This window comes from Coregonus clupeaformis, chromosome 13, assembly GCF_020615455.1.
Source record: "Coregonus clupeaformis isolate EN_2021a chromosome 13, ASM2061545v1, whole genome shotgun sequence".
NCBI classification, from domain to species: domain Eukaryota; kingdom Metazoa; phylum Chordata; class Actinopteri; order Salmoniformes; family Salmonidae; genus Coregonus; species Coregonus clupeaformis.
In genome coordinates, this window is record NC_059204.1 from 7,723,177 (window position 1) to 7,736,967 (window position 13,791).

The 13,791-nt window shown below is 43.0% G+C and overlaps 1 protein-coding gene and 1 long non-coding RNA gene across 3 annotated transcripts in view; one reads left to right on the top strand and one right to left on the bottom strand.

The window, feature by feature from the left end:
- LOC121579123 overlaps positions 1–8,521 on the bottom strand; it is a 35,689-nt gene extending 27,168 nt beyond the window's left edge. Inside the window, exons 1-2 of one of the 2 annotated variants that reach the window (XR_006661653.1) lie at positions 7,669–8,521; positions 4,485–4,666 (exon numbers count right to left, since the gene is read on the bottom strand). The gene's annotated coding sequence lies outside the window, so the exon portion shown is untranslated. Of the gene's footprint in view, positions 1–4,484; positions 4,667–7,668 lie in introns of those variants that run through there. The other variant, XM_045224208.1, reaches the window with a different exon arrangement.
- On the top strand, positions 396–4,097 carry LOC123492174. Its single transcript, XR_006661654.1, has 2 exons — positions 396–2,395; positions 3,844–4,097. It is a non-coding gene; the product is annotated as an uncharacterized LOC123492174 (long non-coding RNA).
- Positions 8,522–13,791: the final 5,270 nt, after the last annotated feature.

The window sequence follows — 13,791 nt, forward strand, 5'->3', positions numbered from 1 at the left end:
CCTTAGGAGTTGACTTAAGTAATGTCCAATTGTCAGAGACGTAACAAACAACCATGATTTTATGTACTTATGTAAATAAGATTTTTCTATTTTTGGGTCTATCCTCTTCTGTTCTCTCTCTCCATCACATCCCATTGTTGTGTTGTGGTCTGTTTTGTGTCTCCCCTCCATCATCTACTCTTCTGTTGCCATCTATCTCTGTGTCTTGTCTGGTGGGTCTCTTTAGTTTTGCAATCCAGAATGGCCAAGGGGATACTGAGGTAGCTTAACTTGTTTTGGGCCTGTGTCTAGGTCACCTAAATCCTTCTCTTCCCTAACATTTGCCCCTGGCTGCTGCCATTCTAAGTGCTCCACTGGACTGCTGTTCTCACCTGTCCTCCTCCTTGGCTCTGAAAGGTAACAAGGAAGAGGTGCAACACGTCATCAGCTAGATTTAAAGGGTGACTGCCCTTCCTGATCTGGTCTCGTTTTAGATTTGGTTCATTAAGAAATGCTAGCAGCCATGACTGAATTCAGCCGTAAATTGGTTTCGGGGTGTGGTTTGATGTGGGTGTGTTTGCAGGTGGGAAGAGTTAGCCAAATTAGTTTGTCAATTACCTTCAGCTGGCTGGTGTGCGACCTGACTTTGGATAGCCTAGCTCCAGGACTAGTTAGTGACCGTCAATAAATGGCAATGTAAATAAGACAATATATTGATGTTGCACACCTTTTAGTTCTCATTAAATGCTTTCAATATTTGTATATGCATTCATACAATTTATAGTTGGTCATTGACATTTGGAGCTATTGGAATCTTTACGTATTATCCCATGTACTGTACTTGTGTAATTTACCTATGGTCCCTAACTAGCCCCATAGGGATGTCCAAAGTCAACCCAAATTTACCACAGGCATTAAGATCAGGATGCATGCAGCTGCACTCCGAATTGATGATTACTTGTCTGCTGCCAGCTGTGGTCATGTGATTGAAACATGCCCATTTTTCATTTTATGTTGTAATGAAGTCACGACCACAAGACTCACAACTCAGGTTTGGACGAGACTGACTTTTACCAACATTTTCTATTTACACTTTGTAGTCAATTGACAGTAGAATACTTTTATACGCACAATTAAAAACAACCCTATTTGTGGCCCAAGTCCAGTTTCATTCACTGTGTTCCTGGCATCGTCTGCTGTGACAGGAATTGTTATGTTGGGCCTCAAGTAGAAGTCTAAAAAGTTGGACCCATTCCGAAATGGACCTGGGCAAATATGCATGAAATTTTTTTCCAATATAGAGACCCGTTCCGAACAGACCCGAGGATAACCAGTTCCGTATAGACATGATCTGATCCGGGAACAGCAGAAATCCATTTGTAAGCTACTTTATTAACCAGAGCTGATACAGAGCAGGTGGAGGAGGGGTCTTGCGGTGTGTGTGTGCTGTGAGCGAGTGCCACGGGACCAAGGAGGGAGAGACAGAAACCAACCATAACAAGCCGACTCGCGCTAGAATACAAACTTGTAGCTTGTCATAGCTGGTTATTTATCATCCAATATGATTATTTAGTACTGGTCTTGACTGCAACAAACTGAGAGAAGCTAGTTGGCTAAGACGGCTAGCTATGTTATCAAGCTAGGCTAATTGAGTCTGCATGCGCTTTCCTGACGTAGTTAAAAATTACACCGTTCAGATGATTAAATAGCAACCTACCTGGTGGCTCTTGGTCGTTGTACCATACACTTACTTCCATTTTCCGTTGATTAGATCATCTCCTAATTTGCTTCACCCGTTGCTTTGCCACACATGGAGGCTGTATGGACTGACTGTATTGGCACATTGATGACTTGCGATGGCCGACAAGCTACACACGCCACTCTGGGCCATTCTCGTTGAGCAGTGGAGAACATATTAACGTTTTATCCACAACTCTGTCCATCGCTGTTGTAATCGGCAGGGAAACCAAAATGTTCCCAAACTGGAGATTTAAACGATGGAGGCTCCTCCAATTCTGGTTTATCGAGCCCACCACGCGCCATCTACAGAGTTCCCGGCTGTGCCTCACAAAAGCAGAATTTAAAATCTGACAGTTAATATTATTATTTTGATTACAACGTGAGCATAGGTTGTAGTTGTTTTAAAGGAATAACCTACAATGTTTTTCAGCTTTACTCACGAGGCAGTGGCATACAACGCAGCGTAGGCATGGCGTTATTGTTTTTAAAATGTTTTTTTGTATTAATTCAGGTTCACAGTGTGGACCGAACCGAGGTCCCCGTGCCTAATGGTTTGGTATATCTACACCTGTACCGTTACAGCCCTATCCTAGTATACTGACAACCAGGGCAACTCAACTGTAAAGAAAAATGTAAATGTTCACATAACAGCACAACACAACTCCAAACACGACAGGTAAGAAGCTACATAGCCCCCTAGGCTATATGAATATAAAGAGACTTGATTCAAAGAAAATGGACTTGTAGAATGGAATGAGTTATCAGACCTTGTCAGTTCTACCAGCTAATGTGAGATGTTTAGATTACATAACATTTGAGGACACAATTTAAGGGCCGATGTATTTAATGTTATGTTCACCTATAATCTAACCACAAAGCTGGCCATCTTTTCCCCTCTGTTTCTGGCTGCCCTCCCCCTTCTTGTCTAAATTCAAGTTGGTTTGTCATATACATGAGTACACAGTGCAATTAAATGCTTACTTGCAGGTTCACCTCTCAACAATGCAACAATAGAGAAAGTAAGTAGCTAAATTAGTAAAAATAAAAGCTCAATTAAATTATTTCAACAATTTAATAACGGGAAGTTCTTTACAAATAGTTACATAGCCTATATGGAAATAACAGACATGAGCTAAGCATGTTTACCTGTAGAATAATATATGTTATAAGACCTATGATTCATTTAATTTTGTCAGTTCTACCACCTCAACATTGCTCATTTTAAAAAATGGTTAAATATGTTGTAGTAAAGTTCAGCTTCAGTCCACAGGGGGGCACTGTTTCACTGTCAGAAGATATGAGCTTCAGTCAGAAAAACATTTGCTCATCTTTTCGGTCTCAGATAGCTACAGAAACGAAACCCATCAAATACACTCGCAGGAAATAAATACTTTTCCTAATATCATAACTTATATCAACATCCTTAGCTTGCCCATTCACTAAATATAGTGTTAAATAACTCAATGACATCCAATACCTTTAGGATACTGAACGCTAACGCTCGCTTATTAGCATTAGCCTACCCTTATGCTGATGGGGACTAGTTAGCTACCACCAAACCTGCGGATAACCTTTGGCTAACTCTGCTGCTGTACTGACTTTGTGGCTGTTCTACACTCTCCACCTCATTCACTACTCAACGTCAACCTGCTCGATTTTTTTATGCATAATTCTGAATATCCATATTTGCTGTGTTATGCTGAGGTTTTTTACTGAGTGATGACATTGACATCTAACCGGTGCTGTAGGGGTGGGGTCAACTGCGTTGTGTAATCGACCAATCACAGCAGGCACTGAGTCACACAAGGGGCTTCTTTCAGTGCCTGCTACTGCAGTATATTGGATCGTTTATTTTAGTCATTAAAATGTGCATAGCGCAAGTGATGTGTGGTTATGGAAACTCAGACTTAAATGTAAAAAATATAAATAATACCATCAAAAGGGTCAGGACCAAAAACATCCGGGGCTTAATCCCAGGCCTAATGACGCCACTGGCTAACATACTGGGTCTGGTCAAGATACATGGACATTTGATAGAAAACATGCCTTGCATTGAATACCGGCCTATAAGAGAGTTGAATGTAAATAAATCCTGAATAAACTGTTGGGATTTTTCTGTCTCAGGTGTGAAGTGCCAGAAGAGATCGGACATCAAGGCATCAATAGAATATATTTATTGCAATGCTACAGAGGATTCTATAGATATTGACAGGCATTGGTTTTGAAAAGCATTTGGCGACAGCAGCCAGGTAAACAAAACCAGAGACTGATAACAGGGTTATAAAATCACTATGTAATTTGTGTAAACTATCCCTTTAACTACATCATTTGGGGGAAATAAAACAGGCTGTGCAATTGTGGATTTAAAAGTTTACAATGATTGTGTGCTTTGTCTAATAATTCATTTTGTGGATAAATTAAACAATTCATGCCCTTGTCTGTTTAATATTTGGAAACATTTTATACAGTTTTCTGATCTCCTTTTGCGATCTCTTTTTCCTGCCTAATCCTCGTCCTTTCAGCTTTCTCTCGCTCTCTATTGTGATCCATTAATTTCCGTCTTTCCTTCTCGAGCTGCTGTCTTCGTTCTTTTTTCATCTTTTGTTCTGTTTCCATTCTCACGTTCTCAGCAAGGAGTTGCCTGTAATCCACTTCAGCTCTTCTCTTTTCCTCCTCCGCTTTCTGTTTCTCCTTCTCCATGTTCTGTTTTTCCTCCTCCGCTTTCTGTTTCTCCTTCTCCATGTTCTGTTTTTCCTCCTCCGCTTTCTGTTTCTCCTTCTCCATGTTCTGTTTTTCCTTCTCCGCTTTCTGTTTCTCCTTCTCCATGTTCCATTTTTCCTCCTCCGCTTTCTGTTTATCTGTTTTCGCTTGATCGCGGTCTTTCTCTGCCTGATCCGCTCGAAATTTTGATGCATCTCCACCCATTCTCTTGTTGGTCTCTGAATTTCTTAGAGATGAGATATGAAAATAACCAAAACATAACCAGACAGTGAATGCTTTTGCTCTCAAATCAGCACATTTGTACTGTATATTTGGTACCGTTTCTTGAAGAAAATGTGTGCCTGCTTCGACTACGTTTTTTGATAAATGTGTGTTCTTAGGCTCAGTAGAAGCTATTTGTGATAAAATATGCATCTCCACTCTGATCTACCAGCATGACTAAACAGGATGGTCGAACAAGGCTAACTTTCTAATGTTTCTTTAATACCTTGAGACAATATAACTGCCACCAGCCTCTGTGTTTCTAATCTAGAAACACTATATAAATATTTGTAAATAAAAATGTGTTCTTAATTGCCTAGTTAAATAAAATTATTGTTTGTGTAAATCCAGTTTCTCATCTGGTCGTTCAAGTGAAATGGTGTTGGGAGTGTAAAGTAGTACTCATGCCGTCTTCCTCTGAATCTCTTTCCAAGTTGGTGAAGGTGGAAATACGACATGATTGCGTTCAAGTGCTTTAAGTCGCAATAATTATTCAGTACAGTCAAACTAGCTAGGCTTTAGTAAATTAATAGCATAAAGCTTATTTCATTATTCAATGTTTTTAATTATTGTCAGTGCATCAGGGAAAGCGTACACAGACAAAAATAATATGATAGACTGTCAAATTCTCTCCTTGTGCGTTTTCGCTTGAGGATACCCCGATACCTGGCTTGATAAAACTAAAAAACTAGTTAAAAGCTTGAACAGAAGCCAGTTAATTAATAAACAACTAAAAACAGAACATACAGTTCTGTAAACGATATACTCAGTTTCAATGATATCCGTAATGGCATGAAGTCTATTGTCAAACATTGGCCCATAGATTCCTCTTTAAATTCTGCCTTCCAGAATCCACCTTTATTCACCTATAAACAATCTAGAAATCCAGCAAACATATTGGTTAAATCAGACGTGGTCAGAGAGAGAAAAGAGGCATTCATAAAAGGCTGCTTCCCCTGTATATCTTGTATCTCTTGTAGAACCATTAGTTAAATTTAAATAAAAATTTCCATAAGGATATTGTCTAACTTTGTATGCCCTCAGACTTCTAGGACCAATGAGATGTATAACTTGCACAACGAAAGGATATATTTATATATGTTAGTGTTCTTGTAATAAGATTTATATTGGCAAAAAAATCCCGCGCCTTGAAAGTACATCTTGGAGAACATAAATCCACTATTAGATGTCTAGATATCACCTCGCCAGTTGCGAGACACTTTATAGAACAAAATCATTCTATTAATGAATTGCGTTGCGTCTGGATCGAAAAAGTTCATATACCAGGTAGACTGTTAAATAGCCATCACTAGCACATCAGAGGCTGCTGCTGCCTATTGAAATCACTGGCCACTTTAAGAAATGGAACACTAGTCACTTTAATAATGTATACATGTCTTGCACTACTCATCTCATATGTATATACTGAATTCTATTATATTCTACTATTCTTAGTCCATGCCGCTCTATCATTGCTTGTCCATATGTATATATTCTTAAATTCCATGCCTTACTTAGATTTGTGTGTATTGGGTATACGTTGTGAAATTGTTAGATCTTACTTGTTAGATATTACTGCACTGTCGGAGCTAGTGCATTTCGCTACACACGCTAAAACATCTGCTAAACACGTGTATGTGACAAATAACATTTGATTTGATTTAGAGGTGACTGACAACAAATTACTCCAAAGAGCCATGTGTATATACAAATTAAATTCTGTATCTCCACACGGTTTAAGCGAATAATTAGATTTCAGCTCCTTCCTATAAGCCACGTTTAGACTGTTATACAGGAACACTGACCATAAAAACGATATGCAAAGTCTGATGAATTGGCCCCACATATTTATGAACGGCTTTGCCTGAAGTCCTTTGTGGTAGGCTCTCTCATTAATTGATCCGATGTATTTAGGTGAGCGGACACCTGGGTCGATTAATTTGTGAGTTGCCCTTCGTGCCCGCTCCCGTACCCTATAATTCTGTAGGCCTATATCTTTGTGACTCATTTCTATGCAGGTAGACCAGAACAGCCTCATCCCAGATTGGCAGATGAGCGGCAACCCTGAAGCTCCTGCTGCTCATCTGTTGTTCTTCACAAATGTTGTTTTGAATTAAAATAAAATTGTACCTACACTAAAGGCTGCAAAGCCGAAACGTCTGTGTACGCTCCCTGATGCAGTGGAAATAATTAAAAACATCGAATAATGAATTAAGCTTTTTGCGACAACTTTGAGTGCGAACCCATTACGCCCCTTAGTTTGTCTGAATTAGTGGGTTTTACGCACCAGCAAAGCTTTCTGGGAGAGCGCGATGGTTCTTTTGTTCAGTAAATTATCCACATTATTAAAACTACAGTCTGGGATTGGTACATACATTTTTCGGACATTTAAATTAATGACGCAGTATAACCATCAATTTGTGAAGAATATAACTTATAAATACATCATGAGCTTAGTACAATTCTCTTACCCCATTAGAAGCCAAAATAAAACGATTATTTTGTGTATGGTTAAAACTATAATGCAGATGTCATGGACTGTCAGTCCTGGCATCTAGAGCACTGTCTAGAATTTGAGAGGGGTTCCATTTCCCTAGCCCCATCCCTCTGTTGTATACCACAATAAGTGGAGGGACGGACAATTTGTTTGTTATTTCTCATAAAGGCTCAAAGATAAATTAAAGCTAGAATCTACATTTGGTGAAACAGCGCCAGCGCCTTTGATATTGTTTTCTTGATGAAACAGTGGAGAGGAGCGTCCGGCAGTGGGATTTTGTTTTTTGCAATGATGTCCGATGGAAAGAAAACAGTGTTCTTTGTTTAAAATAACTTCGTTGTTGTAATATCCCAAACAGACGTGCCAGTTTCACCAAATGCGGATTGTAGCTTTAATTATTGCCCAGTAAAGATTTTGCTAAGCAACCATTTAGGCCTACCATTTAAATGAAATGAGGGTAAGTAGCCTACCTTAAGTCAACGAAGCTTGCCGATGGATGTCAACCAAACAAAAATCACATGTAGATGTTCAAAAAAGAAGCCAAGTATGCAGCATATGTCAGAAGGTATGAGATCTGTCTCTACCAATATGTAGACCGGGGTTGGACAACCTGTTTTATAGATAAAATCACAGAGTTTCTAAACCCAGAGGCGCAACATCGCGAGATTTCCAGGAACGCTTGTGAAATAGACTAAACAGAACAGGCCGGGGTTTGGGGCTTGAGAAATCAATGAGAGAAGAGAAAAAAACTTCCTTAGTTGTTCATTTTATCGAAATCAAAAGGCACAACCTTGATTTGAGACAATTTATTAAGTAGTTGAACATGTTATTAAGCCAACCTCGTGCAATTGATAAACTGGAAACTTTTCATTTTCGTCAAAAACAAGTTTATATCGAAGGACTGCCTTTGAGTTGACGGCCTGCACATGCGCAGTTCGGCGCGAGACGACCGTCAGACCGGATGCCTTGCTTCTAAGCATGAGCCTTGCCAGCCAACGTCGCCATGACATCACCTACAAGTGTAATCAGGGATTTCTATTGGAGAAGCAGTTTTAGCCTATCTTCATACTGTACTGTCTTTGACCAAATCTCTCTTTCTTGTAAAACATGTGACCACTGCACCCCTGAACTCTTCTTGTAAATCACATGACTAAAGGTCAGCCTCTGTGCCTCTTATACTGTAACATTGGAGACAGAGTTCATCCTATAGTCCAGTGGTTCCCAACCTTCTTCGGTTACTATACCACCAACTGAATTCTGCTCTGCCCGGAGTACTCCTGAAGTAACCCCTCATGTGCATTTTAACAGTAAGCCTATAGTCTCATGAGTCTTCTCAGGTACCCCCTGTGGAAAGGCCAAGTACCCCCTGAGATCCTAGTACCCCTGGTTGGGAACCACTGCTCTAGTGGATACAGACTGCTACTGTAGCCTACTGGTGGTCATGGAGTTGATCTGAGTAATTGTATTTCTGCTTTGTATGCTACTTTGAGTACAGTACAGTACAATTCCAGTACAATGCCCATGCACTGGTGGGTGAAAGTGAATATAAACTGTATTACATTGTCCTTACTGCATAGTAAGTTTTGATTGACATTCATGTAGGTACAGAATAACAATATAATCATTGGCGAACCGTGAATAATGGACCTAGGCCTTCAGTTGGGGAAATAAATTCCAATAAGGCCTAACTCATATCAAATACAAAAATCAAGAAAAATAACATCACTTAAAGGGGAATGGGAACACTTTAGGGAGTAAATCTAAGCAAAGATGTATTCAATCCACTCATCTTAAACGTGCATTTAACAAAAACATCTCTATATTTAGTATTTTGATCGTGGACAATGTTTATTTGAGCTATGGTCAGCACCATTTTAAATTGCCATAGTAACAAATTACACCAGTACGTCACTGTCAGGAATCAGCTACAGTGCCAGTCAAAAGTTTGGACACACCTACTCATTCAAGGGTTTTTCTTTATTTTTACCATTTTCTACATTGTAGAATAATAGTGAAGACATCAACACTATGAAACACACATGGAATCATGTAGTAACCAAAAAAGTGTTAAACAAATCAAAATGTATTTTATATTTGAGATTCTTCAAAGTAGTCACCCTTTGCCTTGATGACAGCTTTGCACACTCTTGGCATTCTCTCAAACAGCATCATGAGGTAGTCACCTGGAATGCATTTCAATTAACAGGTGTGCCTTGTTAAAAGTGAATTTGTGGAATTTCTTTCCTTAATGCGTTTTGAGCCAATCAGTTGTGTTGTGACAAGGTAGGGGTGGTATACAGAAGATAGGCCTTTTTGGTAAAAGACCAAGTCCATTATGGCAAGAACAGCTCAAATGAGGAAAGAGAAACGACAGTCCATCATTACTTTAAGACATGAAGGTCAGTCAATCCAGAAAATTAAGAACTTTGAAAAGTTTCTCAAGTGCAGTTCCAAAAACCATCAAGAGCTATGATGAAACTGGCTCTCATAAAGACCGCCACAGGAAAGGTAGACCCAGCGTTACCTCTGCTGCAGAGGATAAGTTCATTAGAGTTACCAGCCTCAGAAAATGCAGCCCAAATACATGTTTCAGAGTTCAAGTAACAGACACATCTCAACATCAACTGTTCAGAGGAGATTGTGTGAGTCAGGCCTTCATCGTCGAATTGCTGCAACGAAACCACTACTAAAGGTCACCAATAAGAAGAAGAAGACTTGCTTGGTCCAAGAAACACGAGCAATGGATATTAGACCGGTGGAAATCTGTCCTTTGGTCTGATGAGTCCAAATTTGAGATTTTTGGTTCCAACATCTGTGTCTTTGTGAGACGCAGAGTAGGTGAATGGATGATCTCCGCATGTGTGGTTCCCACCGTGAAGCATGGAGGAGGAGGTGTGATGGTGCTTTGCTAGTGACACTGACAGTGATTTATTTAGAATTCAAGGCACACTTAACCAGCATGGCTACCACATCATCCTGCAGCGATACGCCATCCCATCTGGTTTGCGCTTAGTGGGACTATCATTTGTTTTTCAACAGGACAATGACACAACACACCTCCAGGCTGTGTAAGGGCTATTTGACAAAGGAGAGTGATGGAGTGCTGCATCAGATGACCTGGCCTCCACAATCACCCGACCTCAACCCAATTGAGATGGTTTGGGATAAGTTGAACCGCAGAGTGAAGGAAAAGCAGTCAATTGTTCAGCATATGTGGGAACTCCTTCAAGACTGTTGGAAAAGCATTCCAGGTGAAGCAGCTTGAGAGAATGCCAAGAGTGTGCAAAGCTGTCAAGGCAAAGGGGAGCTACTTTGAAGAATCTAAAATATTTTAATTACTACATGATTCCATGTGCTATTTCATAGTTTTGATGTCCTCACTATTATTCTACAATGTAGAAAATAGTAAAAATAAAGAAAAACCCTTGAATGAGTAGGTGTCCAAACTTTTGACTGGTACTGTACAGTTGTGGTCAAAAGTTGAGAATGACAAATATAAATGTTCACAAAGTCTGATGCCTCAGTTTTTATGATGGCAATTTGCATATACTCCAGAATGTTATGAAGAGTGATCAGATGAATTGCAATTAATTGCAAAGTCCCTTTTTGCCATGAAAATGCACTTAATCCCCAAAAAACATTTCCACTGAATTTCAGCCCCGACCACAAAAGGACCAGCTGTCATCATGTCAGTGATTCTCTCGTTAACACAGGGGAGAGTGTTGACGAGGACAAGGCTGGAGATCACTCCATCATGCTGATTGAGTTAGAATAACAGACCGGAAGCTTTAAAAGGAGGGTGGTGCTTGAAATCATTGTTCTTCCTCTGTTAACCATGGTTACCTGCAAGGAAACACGTTCCGTCATTATTGCTTTGCACAAAAAGGGATTCACAGGCAAAGATATTGCTGCTAGTAAGATTGCACCTAAATCAACCATTTATCGGATCATCAAGAACTTCAAGGAGAGAGGTTCAATTGTTGTGAAGAAGGCTTCTGGGCGCCCAAGAAAGTCCAGCAAGTGCCAGGACCGTCTCCTAAAGTTGATTCAGCTGCGGGATCAGGGCACCACCAGTGCAGAGCTTGCTCAGGAATGGCAGCAGGCAGGTGTGAGTGCATCTGCATGCACAGTGAGGCGAAGTCTTTTGGAGGATGGCCTGATGTCAAGAAGGGCAGCGAGGAAGCCACTTCTCTACAGGAAAAACATCAGGGACAGACTGATATTCTGCAAAAGGTACAGGGATTGGACTGCTGAGGACTGGGATAAAGTCATTTTCTCTGATGAATCCCCTTTCCGATTGTTTGGGGCATCTGGAAAATACCTTGTCTGGAGAAGACAAGGTGAGCGCTACCATCAGTCCTGTGGTGGAACAAGCTCCCTCACGACGCCAGGACAGCGGAGTCACTCACCACCTTCCGGAGACATTTGAAACCCCACCTCTTTAAGGAATACCTGGGATTGTCACGGTTCAGACAGACGACCAGAGGACCACAATTGCGTCACACCAGAAAGTTTATTAAACTTAAGGGAAAAGGGAAGTAGGGAGTGAATGAAGGCTCCAGGGGTAACAGGGATCCCGTCCAATGCGCTGGGTCTGTGCCCCCCCCAGTGGCAGCGATGCGTCCTATGAAGCCGGTGGTGGGTGGTCCAGAAGTCCTGGGGGAGACACAGACACAACAGGGCGGGAATGAAACCAGGCAGCAGTACAGTTCAAGGGAAATCCAAAATACGTAGTAGCAAGGCAGAAGGCTGGTCAGAGTTACCGGGATTGAAGAGTAGTCAGGAGTCGTAATGGCAGAAGCAGGTCTGGATCTCCTGAGGCAGAAGAGTATCCAAAAACAGGCAGGTCCGGGGTCACAAAACCAGGGTGAGCCAGAAGCGCGAGCAAACAGGTTCCGGGTGTGAGCTTTGCAGACGATCTGACACCGGAGAGCTGAAAGACAGGGCCTTAAATACTGGGAGAGGTTAGTGGGTAATGCAGCGCAGCTGGCAGAGTAATTAGAGCCGAGCAGAGCAGGGACAGGTGGAGCTAGTTAGGCTGAGTAGAGAGAGGGAGGTGAGCAGAGTGGAAGATAGTGGAAACAAATTAAGGTGGTAACCCGGTGGAGTGAGAGGGCTCATGACAGAACCCCCCAAGGGACGGCCCCAGAAGTCCCAAGAGCAACACCACGCCGGGCGGGAGGAGGGGAGCCGGAGGAGGGCTGGGAACTCCTCCCGAACGGTCCAGTGAACGTCCTCATCCTCGGAGGAAGCCGGAGGGCCGTGGTCGGGAGATGGGACAGGTCCCGAGACAGGATCAGGCACAGGACAGGAAGCCGAGCGGGCCGGACGGTTAGGGACCCCTCTGGGGCGGCCCCCTACGGATTGCAGGTTGATCCGGATGCCGTTGGTGGAAAGCGGTGATGAGAGTCCTATCCACAATCCGACTAGCTGGCACCCAGGTCCTTTCCTCAGGTCCATAGCCCTCCCAGTCAATGAGGTACTGGAGACCCCTACCCCTCCGTCTGGACCGAAGCAGGCGGCGGACGGTGTAAACCAGACCACCATCGACGAGCCGTGGAGGAGGAGGACCAGGCGCAGCAGGGACCAGCGGACTCTCATGGATGGGCTTAATCTTAGACACATGGAAAGTGGGGTGCACCCTCAGGGAATTAGGCAGTTGGAGCCGGACAGCAGTTGGGCTAATCACTCTTATGATAGGGAATGGGCCAATGAACCGAGGTGCCAGCTTCTGCGACTCCACCCTGAGTGGCAGGTTCTTCGATGACAACCACACCCTTTGACCAACATGGTAGGTGGGAGCAGGAATTCTCCGACGGTTGGCCCCGGGTAGTGTAGCTGGCAACGGACCTGAGGAGTGTGGCTCGGGCTTGTGACCAGGTGCGGCGACATCGACGGGCAAAAGCAAGTGCAGATGGGCAAGTAACCTCCTCCTCCTGGCTGGCAAATAGAGGAGGCTGGTATCCATAAACACATTGGAAAGGGGACATACCGATGGCAGAGCAGGTCAGAGAATTGTGTGCGTACTCCACCCATGTCAATTGCTGCGACCAGGAGTGGGGGTTGCGTGAAGTCATGCATCGCAGTGCCTTCTCGAGCTCCTGATTAGCCCGCTCCTACTGCCCATTGGATTGGGGATGGAATCCGGAAGTCAGACTGACTGTGGCTCCCAGCAGGTGACAGAACTCCTTCCAAAAAGCGGAGGAGAATTGTGGACCACGGTCAGAAACAACATCCCTTGGCAGTCCGTGGATCCGGAAGACGTGTTCCAGGACCACCTGGGCGGTCTCCTTGGCGGTTGGGAGCTTGGGGAGGGAATGAAGTGTGCCATCTTGCTGAAACGGTCAACGATGGTGAGAATGATGGTCATGCCACTTGAAGGGGGCAGCCCCGTGACAAAGTCAAGGGCGATGTGAGACCAGGGACGTCTGGGCACAGGCAGGGGCTGCAGCAATCCGGCTGGGGGGCTGGCAGGACGACTTGTGTTGGTTGCAGATGGGGCAGGCTTGGACGAATTCCCGTACATCCTTCCTCAGAGAGGGCCACCAGAACCTCTGGGCGAGCAGGTTGTAAGTGCGGGGTGGAGCCAGGGT